The 19,276-nt window shown below is 37.9% G+C and overlaps 1 protein-coding gene and 1 long non-coding RNA gene across 7 annotated transcripts in view; both read left to right on the top strand.

Moving 5' to 3' along the window:
• The window catches only part of adcy2a (adenylate cyclase 2a), a 217,072-nt gene that overhangs the window by 12,285 nt on the left and 185,511 nt on the right, over positions 1–19,276 (top strand). The window lies entirely within an intron of this gene.
• LOC141378167 (uncharacterized) lies at positions 12,853–14,109 on the top strand. Its single transcript, XR_012392002.1, has 2 exons — positions 12,853–13,735; positions 14,071–14,109. It is a non-coding gene; the product is annotated as an uncharacterized lncRNA (long non-coding RNA).

Below are 19,276 nucleotides of genomic sequence, written 5' to 3'. Positions count from 1 at the left end.
AAAACAAAAGCAATCTATTTGGCCCAATCTCTACCCTATCTATCCAAAATAAAAATGCAGAAGTTATTGAAAAGAATCTTCGCGTCTAATACGCACTACCTAACCTACGCTGATCTTTGATGGGAAAACCAAAAGTACAGTGGGTGGAGCACGCCCCTTACCTAGTGTGTCTAATACAGAGATTTTCAAGCTACTTGTACACAATGTATGTCGCACGACATTCTTACCTGTCCCACTCTCCAACCTCAGATGCGCATGACATCGACGGTAGACAAATGGAGAACAAATAACGGACAGATACCAAATTGTAACACACAGTAGACATATATCAAAAAACACAGACACACAGCACAACACAGAAATTCAGGGCCTCCAGTGTAGCGTCCTGTCACCACTTTTATGCCACGGTGGCAGCGGCTGGATTGGAGACCTTGGATGACGTCAAGGGGGGCACGGCAAACAGCTGGGCAGCGGTAGCCAATCGGAGCCACTGTGTAGGTGGAAGCGGGAGAGAGGTAGAGAGCAAGCGAACACGGAGAGAGAGAGAGAGAAAGAAAGAGACTAGCGAGAAAAAAAAATATATATATAAATAATAATTACGCAACACAGAAATGTACAGGAATGTAACAGTGAGAAATCCGAGAAAGCCAGACAAAAAAGGACTGCAGTATGCATTACAGGGGTATATTCACAACATAATACGCAACCATTTAGAGAATAATTCAATCGAAATTGAGGCTAGCTTAGCCTAGTCGCCTCATTCAACGCTGACCATTCAACAGCTTAGCGCATGCACAGCAGGAGAGATGAAATTTAAAAATAATCCAATAATAACTAATTAAATTAATGAAATTAACTAATTAATTTAATATAGCGTTACTAACCAATGAGGAAACACGCATGGACAGTGCTTTTACATAATTCATTCATAGAAAGAGCAGCCAGAAAGGGGAAACTGATGGATTTGTGCCGAATATTAGCATCATTGACTCATAACAATATACAGTAAGTTACCTAATACTGTCAGTATGTTTGTGTGCTCTTTATAAATGAATGAAAAACAGCCGCTGGTAAATATTCACAGCTTTAAATAAATGAAATTATGAAGTTCAGAAAAGTTACCAACTGATTCACAGATTCGTATTTTCTGGATCAATAACTCATGACCTATTCTCTATTAGTATGACAAACTTACTATGGCAAAGGCTTAAACAGAGCAGCGTTCATAATATCAAGCGAAATTAAAAGGAACAAGAGCTGGAAAACCTTACCTGCTTTGTATATTTGTAGGAAACACAGTTTAAATCTGTTTAGGGTAAGAAGTGTGTGAGTTATTGCCGTATATCACTTAATGTGTCAGGAATATCAAAACAAAACCAACTTATCTCCGCTCCTTTAGCGCCCCTCACACAGCTCGATCCACGCAGGAAATTTCTCCTCTAGGGATTTTGGTTTTGAAAAGGGAAAAAAGTCCACCACCTTGTCCAAACTTTTAGGATACCGGGTTTCAGATTTGCACAATCCATATGCACAATGCTTTGGCCTGTTTCCATCACTCGAAAGCTTGATAAGAGCCCCTGTGCGTAGCTACGGTTGCTAAGCCACGATTGGTGGGTGGCGGTTTTTGGGTGTGGTTTAGCGAAGGGTCAATTTACCTCTACTCCTGTACAGTACATGATTAGGTATTTAACTTTTATTTCTCTTTGATTTTAGTATACATTTTGTACAATTTTCTTATAGTAAGTCCTGTTCCGGGGTTAATATGTTTCCATCCATCCCATGGCTAGTAAAATTGACACCATCTCTTAACAGTCTTATAGGGTGATTTTTATAAGAGGTTATTTAATTTTTTGCTCACATATTTAAACAACAACAACAACAACAACAAAAAATGCAATTAAAGTCTTTAATAGTCAATATAAAAACATGATTTTTGACTTTCATAAATCGTGTCTTTTATTCTTTATTCTTTTTTTTCTTTTTTCTTTAATTTATTGCACAACATAAAACATGATGTCTCTAGAAATGTATCATATACATCCTGCTGCTGCTGTAATGGGAGTCTGGAGTTTGACTAGAGAAGTATTAAATATTTGTGTCTCATATACTGTATTGTGCCACTGACATCTTTAGACCAACATCTTTTCTCTTCATTAACTATACAGTGCACCTGCAGATCAGCTAATGGCATCTGAAACAGCCAATGAAGTATTGTAGGAATCGCCACTGTAGGACTTATTTTACTGTTGTTTATACTATTTTCTTGTCATCTACATCGGCAATCCATCTAAAACTACTATTTGTGCAGTTTACTTTATTTCATTTGTTTTTAAACAGGTAGAGTCTCAGTTTATCTTCTTAGAGAACACCAGTACACAGTCTTTAAGTGTTTTATATTTCTAAACTTTTCTCTGCATTTCCACCTGCTGCTCTGAGACTGAGAATGATTATGTGCTGAAAGCTCCATATTTCTGTCTTTGGACTGATATTTTATTCCATCTCATTTCTTAAGCAAGATGCTGCCGATTTGTTTACTGGCATTATATATAACTGGTCTTAGCATTGTGCAGTATACTATTTTTAATGATTGTTGACTTGCTCCCAAATATACCCATGCCGTTTGTCTGTTACTTTCTTGATGTGTGTTGCATAATATCCATCCATACTCCAAGCATTAGCCCCCTTCTTTAATGTTAATGAATTTTCTGTTCTGATCTCAAGCTTTGGCAAATAAATAAAAAAAGCACAAATCAGAGGCCGCATTTTTATGATGTCATCATGTAGACTATTTGCAAAGTATTTTACAGTATTTTAAAAATACAAGAAACTAAAGTATTTTGATACAAAATGCTAACCCATTTTCATAAACCTTACCAAATACAAATTACAAAATACTATTTTGTATTTGAAAAACGTATTTGAAATACTTGCCTCATAAATATTGCAAATCACTTATTTAAACAAACAGCATTGTCATTTTTGAATGGATGATTCTGTTCCACTTGCTAAAGCCAGTTTTGTTTTATCTAAAGTTTATAATTATGTTGACATATCAATTCAGAAGAAATGGTAGAAAGGCTCTTATTGACTAAATATATCTATCCTGCTGTGTGTTTTGCAGGGTTTCTTCTAAACATTTTTAAAGCAATTGTAAACAATGTTTATACGTTTTGCACAAATGAATGATATTGTTCACCCATCTTAAAACATTATGATGTCTGAGGTGTGAAAATTATATGAGACACGTCACAGACTTCTAATATATCCTAAATGGAAAAGCAACCAGGGCACAAATTGTAGGTTAAAATTGGTTATAAGGTTAAAATAAAATGGCAAGGCAGTAGCGCAGTAGGTAGTGCTGTCGCCTCACAGCAAGAAGGTCGCTGGTTCGAACCTTGGCTCAGTTGGCGTTTCTGTGTGGAGTTTGCATGTTCTCCCTGCCTTCGCGTGGGTTTCCTCTGGGTGCTCCGGTTTCCCCCACAGTCCAAATACAGGTGAATTGGGTAGGCTAAATTGTCCGTTGTAAATGTGTGTGTGTGTGGATGTTTTCCAGAGATCGGTTGCGGCTGGAAGGGCATCTGCTGCGTGAAAACTTGCTGGATAAGTTGGCGGTTCATTCCGCTGTGGCGACCCTGGATTAATAAAGGGACTAAGCCGACAAGAAAATAAATGAATGAATAAAATAAAATATTAATATCTCACACACAAATATTTAATTTAATTTTTAAGCATTTCAATTAAAACAATTAAATGTAAAAAGTCTGGCTGCACATGGTTGTGCTTGTTTGTCCTGCAAGTCCAGTGAGGATAATTGTTTAACATTTAAAATTTTTGTGAACGGGAATTCAGCACTATCATTTCTACAATTCTTTTTAAGAAACAGCAGTTTAACTCTGTTGGGGGGGGGGGGGGGGGGGGGGGGGTTGCCAGTTTGTCAAATGAAATGAAAACAAAAAAAGGTGCCTTAAAGCAACTAATGACTTGCTACTGTATGTTAAACCAAGACACTGTGCCTGACATATTGTACACCCTATCTCTGGAGTGGACAGCATATGGTGAAAGACAAACAAGGCTGATGTCAGACGTGTACAAAGAATGACTTCCTAAGATAGTCAATATCTCTGTTTAGTTCCAGATTGAGGGCTGATAAGGCTGATCTTAATATATAATCCCATGCGATTTAGCAGCAGTTGCACCACATTTACCCCAAAGATTTCAACGAAGCTCTTCATTAAATCATCACTAACTAGTTGCAAAATGCAAAATCCTTTATCTGCGTATTCTGAACCGTTATCTGCACACGATGCTATTCAGGATGCTTAAGAACGCGCCCAGCGGATGCTGACCTGTCTGAGAGAGCTCGACATAGAAACTGTAGTCCCACTGATATTATTTCAGAGGCTCCTGGAGCATATGGCATCCGCAGCCGCTGACTCACTACTTGGTGGCTGGCTTTGGTAGTATAACTTTTTCATGTCAAGGACACTTTGTCTTGACTGCTTGCTAGCCATGTAGTGTCCTCTTAAACCTAGATTTTGAAATTCAGCCTTTTTTAAAATCCAAAATCCTTTAGTTGTGTGGAAGCTTCTCAAGCAGCCAAGACATGATACCCACACTATAACTCGAAACTGCTCTTCCTGCCTGATTGCTCCAGCAGGTCAACCAGCGAGAGCTTCTTCACATATTGGTTGTTTGCATTCTAAAATGTGTTCCTCTCTTGCTGTATTGTCTGCAGTGTTTTGCAAAGATTTTCATTCTCTCTCATTGAAGTCAAAAGCCGATTCATCCTCATTATAGGACCACTACAGTGTACTGCCAGCCTCATAAACTGGTAGCAGTGGGTTACTCCCAGTTGTACATTCCTCTTCTTCGTCATCTTTGGGAAGTCTGGTTGAGTAGTAGTAGCTCTTCACCATAGAAAACGTTTTGCTGGTTCAGGATGTTAACCCACCTGATTGTCTGAATAGACAAATTTGAATATACTAGTATTGATGAGTAATGATGAATATGCTTAATAATAATTGCATGATAATTAACTCAATAATGTAGATGGATATGAAAACATGAGGTACTGCTTAACAGCATACTTTTTGATACATGCACAAACATACATAGATACATTCCACCATTACATATTAACTTGTCACAAGAAGAGATTTTAACCCTCCTGTCGTGTTCATATCTCGCCCCTTACTTTAGTGTTCCCAGTCGAAATTGACCAGTCTTTTTTTAACTGCTCTTATATTAGCACAAAAATCTTTTTTCTCCACCACATTTTTATTCAACATTCTTTAGCTGTGAACAATGTCTCAAAGTAGTGTTTAACATGAATTTACAGAATTAGACATAAAATAACTGCAGTGAAAATAAAAATAGGCGCTGAAAATGTATTACAAAATGAACAATAGATGACAGAAATCAAAATAGTTTGTTTCATTACTAATAGACAGCTCGCTAAAATAACTATCACAAGGGGTTACCAAAGAAATTAAAAATTTAATCCATCTGAATGGTTGATCAACCAGCTAAGCACAAACAAAATGCTATCCTTTCCTGTGTTCTGAGTGATCGAATTTTCAGTCCTTCAAGTGTACTAATTTAGGCAATAGTGACTGAGGGTAGGGCGAGGCAGTGGCACAGTAGGTAGTGCTGTCGCCTCACAGCAAGAATGTCGCTGGGTCGCTGGTTTGAACCTCGGCTCAGTTGGGGTTTCTGTGTGGAGTTTGCATGTTCTCCCTGCCTTCGCGTGGGTTTCCTCCGGGTGCTCCGGTTTCCCCCACAGTCCAAAGACATGCGGTATAGGTAAATTGTGTAGGCTACATTGTCTGTAGTGTATGAGTGTGTGTGTGTGGATGTTTCCCAGAGATGGGTTGCGGCTGGAAGGGCATTCGCTGCGAAAAAAGCTGTGGCGACCCCCGATTAATAAAGGGACTAAGCCGACAAGAGAATGAATGAATGAATGAGGGTATCTACGGTGAGCATGGACACAGAACTAGCACTAGTTATACTTTGGTCATTTTTGAGCAAGATTATAACTGTCTAATATAATAAAATAATTGTTGCTAAGCTAAAAGTGCTCCTACTAGAAGAAAGAAAGAGAACAAGATTCCTTCTCTGTGTTTCTTTTCAGAAAGAGAGAAATAAATAAATAAACAAAAAGAATAAAATAAGAAAAGAAAGAAAGACACACACGCACACACACACAGATGGATTCACATAACAGACACCTGTCTAGTCTGTGTGAATATATGATGCCATGGTTTATCAGGAAGTTGATTCACATTGGAGGATCCAACATTTTAATGGCAATTCATAACTTATTGGTTTAGTAGCTATTCCATTTAAATTTGTACGACTTATTAATACAGTTTTGTACAATTGCTTTTCTCCAATGACGATTGGGTATAGGGGTGGGGTTGGGTGCCTCGCCTGCTTTTAAAAATTTTACAATTTTCTATGACTGAACTCATTTGAATTAGCCACTAAACTGACACAACGTAATATAGTTATGTTTCCTTGTGAGATCAGGCTGGAGGATCAGCACAGAAGACCATAAAAGAAATGACCACAGGTGTAACAAGGTTGATTAAAACACTCAAATTCAATAAAAGAGGTGATCATCACTTTTATATGTTCAAATGCATAGTGTGGTGGATATCATAAGGCCTTGTGGCAATCAGATTTAAAACACAATATTTATGAGTGATTAAGTTGAAAAATTGGTCAGATTTGACCCGAACACGACAGGATGGTTAAACTCTTATTGTTTATATTATTATTAATTGCAAACTTATTTTTTCATTCATATACCACTTGATCTAAAAGGCAAATTGTAAACAGTCCGTAAAAACTATTCATCGGCAGCCTAGCATCCATCTCTGTCCAGCGATTGAGAGCAGGGGAAATCACATGGTCAAGGCAGTGGCGAATTTAAGCATGGGCAATAGGGGCAATCGCCCAGGGCGGCATCTTGTTAGAGGTGGTGTGGAGGCCCCCCGATTTTCACTTTCGTCCATGACACCCCTCCCCCATACACTCTTTGCTTTTGTCTTCGATGCCACCATGGTAGCTGTGCTGAAGAATCTGTCATCAGAGTTTGACCAAGGAACTGCTGTACATAGCGGTCCTTCTGTCTCAGTTGGACTGGACTGTCCCAGTTGTTATCTTATATTTGTGAGAGGATTTCTCTTCAGGAAACCAACTATTGACACACTTTTACACATGCAGAGCACCTGAAAATCGTTTAGTCAATATTTGATGTGATTACAATATTTTACTTATCCCAAAATAAAAAAAGAAATGTAAAAAAAATGTACACATTAGAGCATGTTATGGGCTATTACATCAGCTAATCAAATAATAGAGCTGACGCAAAATTAAACATAATGACAGATAAGTTTGGGAAACTTGTTTCCTCTCTTTTTTTGTTTCATTCTATTTTTAACCAGTTATAATTCAATAAATGATAAAACTACAATGTTAAATTAATACCAAATGACAGCTTTGACAACAGAGATGCATCACGCATGTGTGGTCAAATGAATCATTAACATCACCACAACACAAGTGCACAAGGCTGATATGTGCAAGGCATCATTCAAAACTGTAGGGTTTACATTAATTTGTGTATAATCTACTCTTTCACAAACAAATCATTCCATTCTATTGTAAACAAAGGAAATACAAAACTTTTTTTTATATGCGAGGCGAAAGAATAAATCATCCTTTTGAGTGCAAGTTATTTACATGTTATGTCAATGCAAAAGTTGCGATGGACATCCTGTGGCAGTCGCTAACTTCTTTACTACCGTTTCATCTTGACAGTTACTCCAAGTCTTTCTTTGTTTTTGCAAATACTAGTACAATAGCAAGTGCAGGACTCGCAGATGTGTGGACATAGGCAGTGGAGGCTCACACTCGAGACCCAGGCAAAAGTACAAATCTGCCTTTAGAGACCTTGCATGGACCCCTCTATTTACCCAGCAGCTTGTTCTGTTCTGTTGGAAGCATGACTAAAACCTGCTGCCCTACTTCAAAAGACTTTCTGCCATATCAGAATATATGCCTTTTCTGTGATTCTTGTTGTGTTCTGCTGCCAACTTCATCATGTTCTCTAACTCTCTCATTTGCACCACATAATTAATAACATTGACTGTACTTACTGTCTGTGAACTGCACTCTCAGGACACAAAAAAAGACAAGGAACCCTGCACACCATGACTGCTAGAAAACACTGCTAATTTTTTTATTCCAAAAATGCCAAGTAATGACATGATTTATATAACATTTATAATAATGCGGTTCATGGAAATAAATGACGCTAAATCGCGGGTCTGCATCGTTTATAGTCAGAAATACAACAGTATATGATCATCTTCGAACTTCCAACTTTCGTTCTTGATTAATAAAAGCTTTCTTGGCAAACGCTTAGCGTGACACGGTGGCTCAGTGCTTAGCATTGTCACCTCTCAGCAATAAGGTCACTGATTTAAGTCCCGGCTGGACCAGTTGGCATTTCTGTGTGGAGTTTGCATGTTCTCTTTGTGTTGGCGTGGGTTTTCTCTGGCTGCTCCAGTTTCCTCATGTGGTACAGGTAAACTGAATGAACTAAATTGTCTGTAGTGTATGAGTGTGTGTGTTGAAGGAACCCACTGCCATATTGCAGGATCAAAATCAGTCCGAATCTGAAATCTTGATCAAGCGACACATTCTCTGGGGCCGTATGTACAAATCTTCTCGGAGTAGAATTTTACTCTTAAGTGTGTCAAAATTCTAAGAATGACTTAAGTTTACTTTTATCTCTAGACTTAAGATTAAGTGCAATTTATAAAGGTTCTTTAGTGTTAAGAATTGGTCTCAGCTATTCAATTATTTAGGAGTGTTTGGGATGTATCTTAACCTAGTTAAGAGTAACAAGATGGCAGCAGAGAGCAGAGATTTCATCATGAAGGTATTCTTTCTGTAACTAATCTAGTCAGAAATGCAGTAACTTCTCAGACTCTACGAAACAATGCCTTAACTGCAGAAAAAAGGTAATAATTATTCTGTGTTTTTTGGTCACTGGAAAGATGCAGCAGTGCACCAACGAAGACTTAGGGCGTACTCACACTATGTACAGTTGCCTTGAACCGGGCCGAAGCACGCTTGTTCTACCTCCCGTCTCCCCTGACAGCCTGCACTCACATTGTATTCGCGCCCAAGCACGCTTGCATCATCGATGCTGCGCTATTCAATTAGAAGCGCTCTTGCTCAGCACAGTGGAGATTTCTTTAGTTTTATCCTTTACGTCATATGATATGCAGTGACAGTCAAATTTTTTCGCCGACCAGATCAGCCATTTTTGATGCTCATAACCAGTCAAAGTGCTCATGCTGCAGGAATTAGGAGGTTTGCAGAAGGTGCAGCTGTGTTTCATTTTGGTAAGAACTGTGTTTGTGTTTATGTGCTTCTAAATCAACGCCTTTAGCTGTAGATTTTGTTACCTTGCCAAAATTTACCCAATACTGTGTCATGTTAATATCGTTGGCCACGGAAATAAGAAGATTGGTAAAATATGATGTCTTCTATTTGCTGGACAAATGGTAGATAAAGTGTGAAGCTTTTAATCTGATTCAGTCTCACTCAATTAAGTCAAATCTTCAAGATCCAATTCCTTGAAATTAGCTAATGAATCCCTGATCCCTCTTTTAAAGTAGGTTGATCCCCTACAGTGTGAATCTGTTATGTTAATGTACAAAATAAACCTGATTTAATGTCCATAAACCGGGATTGGAGCGTCTTCCTTTATAATTGTTCTGACACGCGACTGTGCTGATGAAGTAAAGCTGAAGTAAATAAATGTACTTCATTACACACGTGCACTGAACATTAAAACATTTTAAACTTGTAAAACTTACATTTGATGATGACTGATGATCCTAGCGAACTGAACAGGCCTTTAATTCCTGGTTGCTTTGTGCACGTCTGGTCTTGTTGACATGATTATACAAGTGACTACCAGGACATGTTAATATGCGTAGCTGTCAATCAATTCGGTGGGCGGGGGGAACGCACGCCTACGTCAAGTTGTCGGTCTGAAAACGCTCCAATTGGTCCACCGTTTTTATGTTGTTAAATTGAAAAAAAAAAGGACTGGCTGTGTTTATTTCATGCCAATATGACAGTATATACACTATATCTACACATATGTCTGTAAAAATAGCTTGAAAAGTAGATTTTTCACCATAAGTGCCCTTTAATGTATTTCTTTTTTTAAGAAGCACAGTGTAACAGAGATACACAAATAAACTTTAAGATTAAGCTGAAAATGTACAGGATCTGACAGCAGCTTCATCATACACTATTAGCATAATCATAAGGAATAAAACATATTTCTTCATATTTTTAGTGAAGTGAGTGACAATATGTTTTCAACATGTTGGAAAACCATGGCCGTTTTACTGACACACCCGATTATGAGTCTGACCCAGTCTTATACGTAGATTTTACTGACAACAGCCTGAATGGGAAAAAAAATCAATATTTACTTAGTTTTATGTGGAGCACTAAAATCACGGACAGAAAGATCAGAAGATATTATGTGTAAGGCAGTAGTCTTGCATTGACCTTAAAGATTTGTCCAGTCTTATTACAACATACACGTACACACTAAAATCCTATAAGTATAAAATATATTGTTCAACTTTTGTATATAGATCATTACCCTACTCTTATATTGTCATTATGCACTGTTTTTTCCTTTAAGATAGAGGAGATCTAACTGTGTTCATCATAGTGTTAACTAGGAAACATTCTAGGGTCAATTTTACTGGTCACGTGTGGTTAAGCTAGGCTGTTGTGCTTTCCAACAGTCAAGCTCTTGTATTTTCTCCTGACACTTTGTCTGTTGACATCTGCTTCATTATTTATCTGATTTTGTAGGAAGCAAGCTGTTTCCTGAACAATATTCTGTAATTATAAACCAATAGATTTGGCAGGTGACCAAAGCTGCTCTGAAGATCCCAATTAAGCACAGGAACAAATTGTGTTTTTATTTAACTTCCAGCTCGTACAGAGATTAGCTTGGGAGTTTCCACTGAGTTCAGTACATTGGTATAGTTCAGTGATAAATAGATAATTGCCAATGGAGAGTCAATCATCCTGGGAACAGATTTTGATTTTTTAATGTCCTACTTTTACCCAATTATAGGACTGTTTGCGGTAGAGAGGGAAAGCTTTCTTAGCAGGGGGTGTCATACTGTAGCATAGTTAATGTGTTGAGCTTGGCTGAGCCAACAAGGTTTGACTCTGTTAATGGTCAATCGTGTTATCTCTGAGTGAGGTTTATGAGATTTTGGTAGAGAAGCAGATTGCATCTGGAGATAATTGTAAAGGAAAAAGGCAGTCGTACAGATGATAAATGGAACCATTATATGCTGAGGCTAACATTGCTACATTTGAGTTTATGCATTTCTTGGAATGCCAGTGTTGTTGCTAGCATCATTCTTTGGTACAGCCATAAGGTGTTTATTTTTGTTGAAGATAAGAATGAACTAATGAATGAACATCCATGCATTGAAGTCATACTTGGGCCCAATCCCAATTCTACCCCTTAGCCCTTTCCCTAACCCCAACCCCTCGCTTTACGTGTTCCGTGAATTAGTATGGGTATCCCAGTTCTCTAGCGTAGGGCTAAAGGGAAGGGGTAGATACCCCTTCAAACAGAGATTTTTCAGAAAAATTTCCCAGAATACACCAGCCACAACAGCAGGATAGCTGCACCTGGAAGTAAGGAGATCCACAAATGAGTATTTTTGTCATTATTATGAATTTTTACAATAAACAAGCACGTTTTTAATATATTCATAACTGCGTTCGTGTTTTACTATCATGTTTTAACACTAGAACCGCCACGAGGTAAATTTTACCCATGGGTATATTTCAAATGTACATACCAGTTTTTTAATAAAACATTAAAGCCTTCCAGTCATTGACTTCCTAAAATTGTATGATTTATAAGCCCCTAGTGTTCAAAACTATTTAGCTAAAGCCAGATCAAAAAACTGGGCATTTATACTGTACCTATAAGCGCCAACGCGGGTCAAATTTATCCACTATATAATGCCTGTATATTCGCCATGACAAGTCATTTTCACGCCGCATGTGTTTTAACATTGCACGTAACTGGGCAACGTCTTTCATTCACTGGATAGTGGCACTACGTGTTGATGTACCACTGGACAGTGCAGATCAGCTGAGAAGAGTGACGTGCATGGTGAAGGGACAATGCAAACAGAATAAAACGTTTGTCAAGTGATGCTGAATGCTGTTTGTGAGAAGCAGGGATGAATGTTTACCCAAAATGCGTTTGAGCAATCTGTAGAACTAGGCGACTTGAAATAGTCACACAACACACATTCATATTTAGATTACATAGCCTAACCATAAATGTTCAAACTTTGGATTAATTAATTAATAAATTTTAATTGAATTGTTTTGCCATTTTTGTCGTTTATTGGTCGCTATTGTGATAATAATAATATCTAATTAGCATTTTTTGATTACCTGCAGTTTCTTGGTGTTGTTCTCTTATTCAAATTATAAATGATAGAACTAAGCAAATGAATAATTAATTAGTTAAGGCTGTGTGCTCAAATTTGTTATTGCATCATACATTTACTGTGGCAAATTATTATTGCTTAATGTCTAGTCTATTGTAGTAATTTAAATAGCATAGTTATATTAAAATATTGATTCATGACATTAAACTACAATATTTGCCCACCCAATAGATATATACTTCCCTTTAATTCTAGTTGTCAGTGCAGGCATGTTTATCTTACATTGTAAGTTTTGAAAACAAAAAAGGGCGAAACTAAAAAAAAATAAAATAAAAAAAAACGGACAAAAATATAGATGATGACTGTAGAGTCATGACTATTTCATATGTTCATATATTTTGTGACAACAGTGGCATAATTTAATGGCAGAGTGAAATAAAATGCTCTTTAGCCATATTAAAAAACTTATTTAAGTGCGTGGATAAAAAACGCTACATTTTGCTATGTATAATCTCTAATATAACCTCCTGTACAGCAGTCCCACAACATTCTGACTCTCGATGACACTTGAATACCCTGTCAGAAAAGTCTAGTGGCTGGGAATGGGCCTTTTACAGTGTCCACTCTAATGTTAATTGTGTTTTTGGTGTTTACATAGATGAATATGGCCACTGTGTAAACTCACAGTATAGATATGATCTTATTGCCACATTAGATTGTTATGAGAACATATGAAAGCCTTCAGTGATTTCTTGAAGATATATACCAAAAACTAAAGCAACCGGAATAACTACAGCTGTCGCAATTGCCTGATCTCATATGAAGCAAGAGATCATGATGACATCTGATGATGCGTGTAGATGTTGTAGTAGTGTCCCATTTCTTAGGGGTCAATTTTGAAGCCCTTCCCCTTCACACTCGGTTTTAACTCGGAAGGGGTAAGGGGTACAAAAATAGAATTGGGATTGGCCCTTGATTTAAAATATTGGAGCATTACTATAATAAACCAATTAACTCTGAGATGTACTTTAAAAACTGCTCGTAGATTCATGAGGCATTCCACTGGTTCAAACAAAGGAAAAAAAAGATGATTTGTATTAATTCTGGATTGCTGTTGTTATTACCCTATTGTGAGACTTCTTTAATGACCCCAGCTGTAGAGGAACATAATTCATCTTTTATTGATTTTCCTGCTTGTAACAAACAGAACTGACAACCACTCATCCAACCTGCAGAGGGAGCCGTCACCGGAATTCTGACTGTCAGTTCTTCGTTGGTTACTTCCTGTTTGGTGGCCATATTAACCTGGCCACACCAAACACAAACACAGTGCGAAGTATTGCCAGTATCTGCTGCCTTACCAAGCGTATTCTCACTGTTTGATCTGCCTTGTGTTATGACCTTTGAGCCTGTTATTTTTGACTACTGATTTTGAAAGATTTTGGTTTTTGCCTTGTTTGCCTTGGTGGATACTCTGTTTGTTACTTTGAACCTGCCTGCTTTTTGACTATGATTTAGCCTGGTGTTTTAGATTTGTTTGCTTTTAACTATTAAACTTCTTGCATTTGGATCCCATCTGTCTCCATGTCGTCACCACCGCCATTGTCACACTGCTGTTCTGTTGAATTCTCTTCAATTATTACAAAATGTAGCACCAGATTGTTGACTGGAACCAAGAAACAGATTAGTGTTTCTCAGTCTAGCCTCATAGCAAATGCTGACAGCTAATCAGTTTAAGGTTTTACTGTATGTTATTAAAGCCTTGCATGGTCTAGCACCTGAATACAATTTCAGACATAGTTCAGTTTTATTCTACACATCGGCCATTGAGGTTGTCCAAAAAATGCGTTATTAAATGTCCCAAAATGACCAGAACCGTCTGCCTGAGGGAAGCAGAGAGAAAAGTCTATGGCTTGGGTGGCTGGAGTCGCTGATAATTCTCTTGGCCTTCCTCATGCACCGCCTGGTGTAGGTGTCCTAGAGGGTGTGACTGCAGCTTTAGTCAAACTGATATCAGTTGTAGTTTTGTGTGTTTTCATTGATTCTGCTTGTTAACAGCATCATCTATTCCCAATTGCACTCAATCAATCACTAAGTATCTAATTAGCTTCATTACTGCCTCTGTTTTCTGTTTCCTCTGAATCTGTTTCTGTCATTGAAGAGGCCACGTTTCGACTGTTGATTAAGTGTTAATTCAATGAACGCATGCTGTCTGTGATACTATGTCTGTATTTTTCACCTATAGAAATTTCAACATCCATAAGCACTGTTTTAGATTTGGGTCTCACACAATCTTGCCCTGTTAGGCCCAATAGCAGGGCTATTCAATTAGTTTGTTATGGGGGCCGGTTCATGCTATATGAGTGATGACACAACAGCATATTAGAGCCCATATGCTGTATTTGTCATTAAGACACCCACATTGGCTTTTTCTACATAAAATGTTAATATATTGTATTTTGAAATTACATAACATCACTGCATTGTACTGTAGGCTTTCTTTCTTTTTTTGTTTACAAACATTCAAATGTATTTCAGAGCACAACAAAAGTAGGCTCTTCTACATTCAGACACATTCATATGTTATGTGTTGAACTGCATAACAATTATGGATGAACGATTATAGATTTTGGTTGTACGGTTATATAGTCTGAAGAATAATCATAGTTTCACAGTCATCATGTCTAATGTAAATTTAAGCTTTATATTGGGTAAGTACATAGCTATTTAGATTAATTGTTGTTGCCATCTGCATTCATACATACATCCTATTAATAATAATTCATCCAACATATGGTATGTTTCTTTTAACAGAATTTTTCTGCTGCATGACACACCCTGAAAGTGTAAAATACACTGCAACAAAGACTAAACAAAGACTACAACTTTGTTCAACCCAGGCTCATTCTAAAAATGTGATCCCGTGGACGTTTCTGGAGACCGCGAAATAAGTCCTGGGAGGTACGTATTTTTGCAGTTTTTGTTTTCGCGAATCTGCGAGAGGACGCTGTGTGTGCTTTTTTATATTTCAAATTTCTTTCGCAAGTGCCGTCGCACCCGCTGTTCTCGCGTAAACCTACTAGATGCTGCTGTTTACCGACTGTCTGTCTGACTGAATGATTGACTGGTCGACCGACCAATCCAGTCGACTGACCCACCCTCCTCCTTCCCTAAACCCAACAAATTTTATTAATTGACCCGCCCACCCACTTACTTTCCTAAACCAAACAAACGGTTTACAAAAGCCGTCCAGAAAAACAAAAGCCATTGTCTGATTTTGTACCCTTTTGTTCACTCGTTTATTTTATTTTTTGCATTTTATTTTTGTCTTACCTGATTTCTGGAACCGCTCTTCCCCAGACTTGAACCCCATCGTTGTGGTCAACTCCTATCTGTGTTTCAAGTCCACCGACATACACGACGAGCTAACGGGACAAACTGGTTGCGGTGGAAAAGACCTCCATATGGAGGTAAGCAGTCAGCTGGTAAGCGCGAAAAGGAAAGACATCATACCGCATAGTAGCGTTCGTTCAAATAAATGAAAAGCAGCCATAAATACCTTCGGCTACATAATTCGCGGTCTCCAGAAACGTCCACAGGACGACATTTTCAGAATGAGCCTGTTTTGACTTTGTTTCATCACTCAGGCAGACAAAAATAATTACAAAAAAGTTACAATATGAATTTATTACCAAAGATGATGATGGCATGCAAGAACATCATTTTCTGTGGATGTGCACTACTTTTTCCAAAAGAAATTGTGTGCCTCAGAACGTGAAAAAAATCACAAAAACAAATGGTATACCAATACCAATGTCAGGCAGGGAAAAAAACAGAGCTATCTATTTACCTATTTAAACCATTCAAACTGATCTATTTAACTATTTATTACTTATATAGATCCAAAGATTTGAGGACGCAAGTGATCCAAAAACAAATATAAACAACCAGACTGTCATTTTGGAGATATATTTAGCAGATGCTTTTATCCAAAGTGACTCACACACACAATGTGAACACAAACCCAGAGCATTGGGCAGTCCAGGGAGCAGTTGGGGGTTTGTCACCTTGTTCAAGGGATTCACCTCAGCTTCTTGGAGGGTGGAAGAGAGTTCTGGTTATTCACTCCCCCACCAAAGCAGGCCTCTATCATAGAGATTACCTTCCTAATCACAGTATTCCTCTTGTTATTCATGTAGATAATGGGATGAACCACAGCAAATAAAAATCTCCACAGACACAGGCCGTAAAGAGACATCTGCCAGATACGTTGTAACAAATTCTATGTCATGCCAAACCATGTAATTAAAGATACTGAACGGAAGGTTGCTTAGGTAAGCAAGATCAATAAATGACAGATTAAACACAAATAAGTCACTACAGATGTTTTCCCCTATAGTAGTTCCGTGACGGTGGCTGGAAAATGCAGGGGTAAGCAGACAGCAGTTTTCCTAAAAAATGGTCCAAAGAGACATTTGAAACATGTGATGAATTCTAGGTGGATGAGAATGTCTCTGCCAGCATTGTACTATAGGACATTCGGAAGCGGAATGGAGAAAATAACTGCATCGCACTTCACTGACATTTAATCCATTTTAGTAACCTACAGCTTTAGTCAGCATGCATTTACAGATTAAAGACTACTAAGTTATTTAATTGAATTTGGACTAATTCCAGTGTTATAATTCAGAAAAAAAAAACGTTTGAAAAAAATTATCTATTTATTTTTTATCCATAAAGAATACATTTACAGAAATTCTCATAATCATTTACAATTTTTATTTACCTTAAGGAAGTCCATAATAACTTGTAACAAGATCCTGAAAAGCAACAAAGTTGGATTATGTGAAGGATAAGTAATTATAGGAGTGTACACTACCTGACAAAAATCTTGTTGCCTATCTAATTAATAATTGCCTATCCAAATAATAACTTGACTTCTAGTTGATCATTTGGAATCAGAAGTGACTTATATGAAAGTTAAAGGACTCTAGATTATGCTCAGTTTACCAAAATAAAATCGTATCATGTCTTGACTTTTAATTATTTTATTAGGACAGACAGGTCAGACTTTGCTAAGATAAAAGACTGGTCACATCTTTAAAGGATTCACCCAATTGCAAATTAAAAATCACCTGGGACAAATACTTTAATTAACACATTCCCAGGTGTGTAAAAGAAGAGCCCCAGCACACCCTCCCTTCATTTGAAATGTATTCTGAACTGCCACGTGCCAAAGATTCAACCACATACCAAAGTGCTGATCATCAAGAGCCTGAAGACCATGTTTCCTGCTGAGGTTGCAGACATCTATAATGTATCTAAACGTTAAGTAGAGAGGATAATAAAAAGATTCAAAGAAACTGGTGAACTCCGGTTCAATTGGTGCATTTTAAAATACTATTGGTTGGGTTTGGGGAAGGAAGAGGGTGGGTCAGTCAATGAGTCAGTCAGTCAAACAGTCAGTCGACAGCGGCCTTTGGTAAATTTACGAGAGAACAGCAGACGCGAATGGCACTTGCAAGAATAATCTGAGATCTCAAAAAGCATACAGCGGCCTCTTGAAGATTCTCAAAAACAAAAACTGCAAAGAACGTAGCTCATGGGGTGTATTTATTAATTTTTTTCAGCTCCAGGGGTGTATTTGACGGTCTCCAGAAATGTACTGTATATAGAGGTACGTTTTCAGAATGAGCCTGGATTGTCTTTTTCGACTGCAGCAGAGCGTTACTGAACATAACAACTGGGGCCTCATGTACGAAAACTTGCGTTAAATTCATACTACAATATTGCGTACCCACAAAGTTGTAATGCAGTAAAAAATTCTTATGTATGAAACACTGCGTACGTGGAATCCAACGCATATTCTCTTACATCCGACTTAAGGTGAAACCCCTCCCTGCCTCTTCATAAGATTGCGCTTTTATGTTTGGCTTGTTAACTACATGGTATGGAAACCTTATATACCTGCTAGACATGTGGATGATCTCGTCCCATACAGCTGCCATTTCACGGCTTAAAGATACTTTGTAGTGTGCAGTTTAACACAACTGCCTCTAGGAGTCGCCAATGGAAATAAAACAAACACACACCCACAAGAAATGCATGTACGTCAGACATGAAGTTGGCGCAGACCATCGCACACACACGTTCATTTCATCACTAGTACATCCAAACGTGAGCGTGAAATCTGGCGTACGCAAATGTTTTTGTGCGTACGCAGCAATGATGCATGAGGCCCCTGGTCTCTAGAAACCCCTGTATCTACAAGAACAGTTTGTTGAATTCTGTCACACAGTGGTCTCAATGGCCAAATTAGTGCTCAGAATTCAGCATTACACAGAAAAAATGTGTTGCATTTGCCAAGGCCTACAGCTTGCAAGAAGGATGGAGGAAAAATCATGGTTTGGGGTTACATTCAGTATGGGGTTGTATGAGAGATCTGCAAAGTGGATGGCAACATCAACAGGCTGAGGTATTGAGACGTTCTTTCTACCTATTAAACTCCAAACCACAGGAGAGGGCAAACTCTTCAGCAGGATAGCACTTCTTCTCATACTTCAGCCTAAACATCAAAGTTCCTACACAGTAAATTTGAAATCCGGAAATTAACACCAATAGAGTTAATTTCAACACTTTAAAAGTGTATATATGGGAACCACCCGCAAAGTGTTAATTCAACACTTTCAAAAGTGTTGCCTCTTTAACACCAAAACAGTGTCAAATTATTAACACTA

The sequence above is a fragment of the Danio rerio genome, chromosome 16 (genome assembly GCF_049306965.1).
Source record: "Danio rerio strain Tuebingen ecotype United States chromosome 16, GRCz12tu, whole genome shotgun sequence".
NCBI classification, from domain to species: Eukaryota; Metazoa; Chordata; class Actinopteri; order Cypriniformes; family Danionidae; genus Danio; species Danio rerio.
This window is presented reverse-complemented; position numbering and strand designations above follow the sequence as displayed.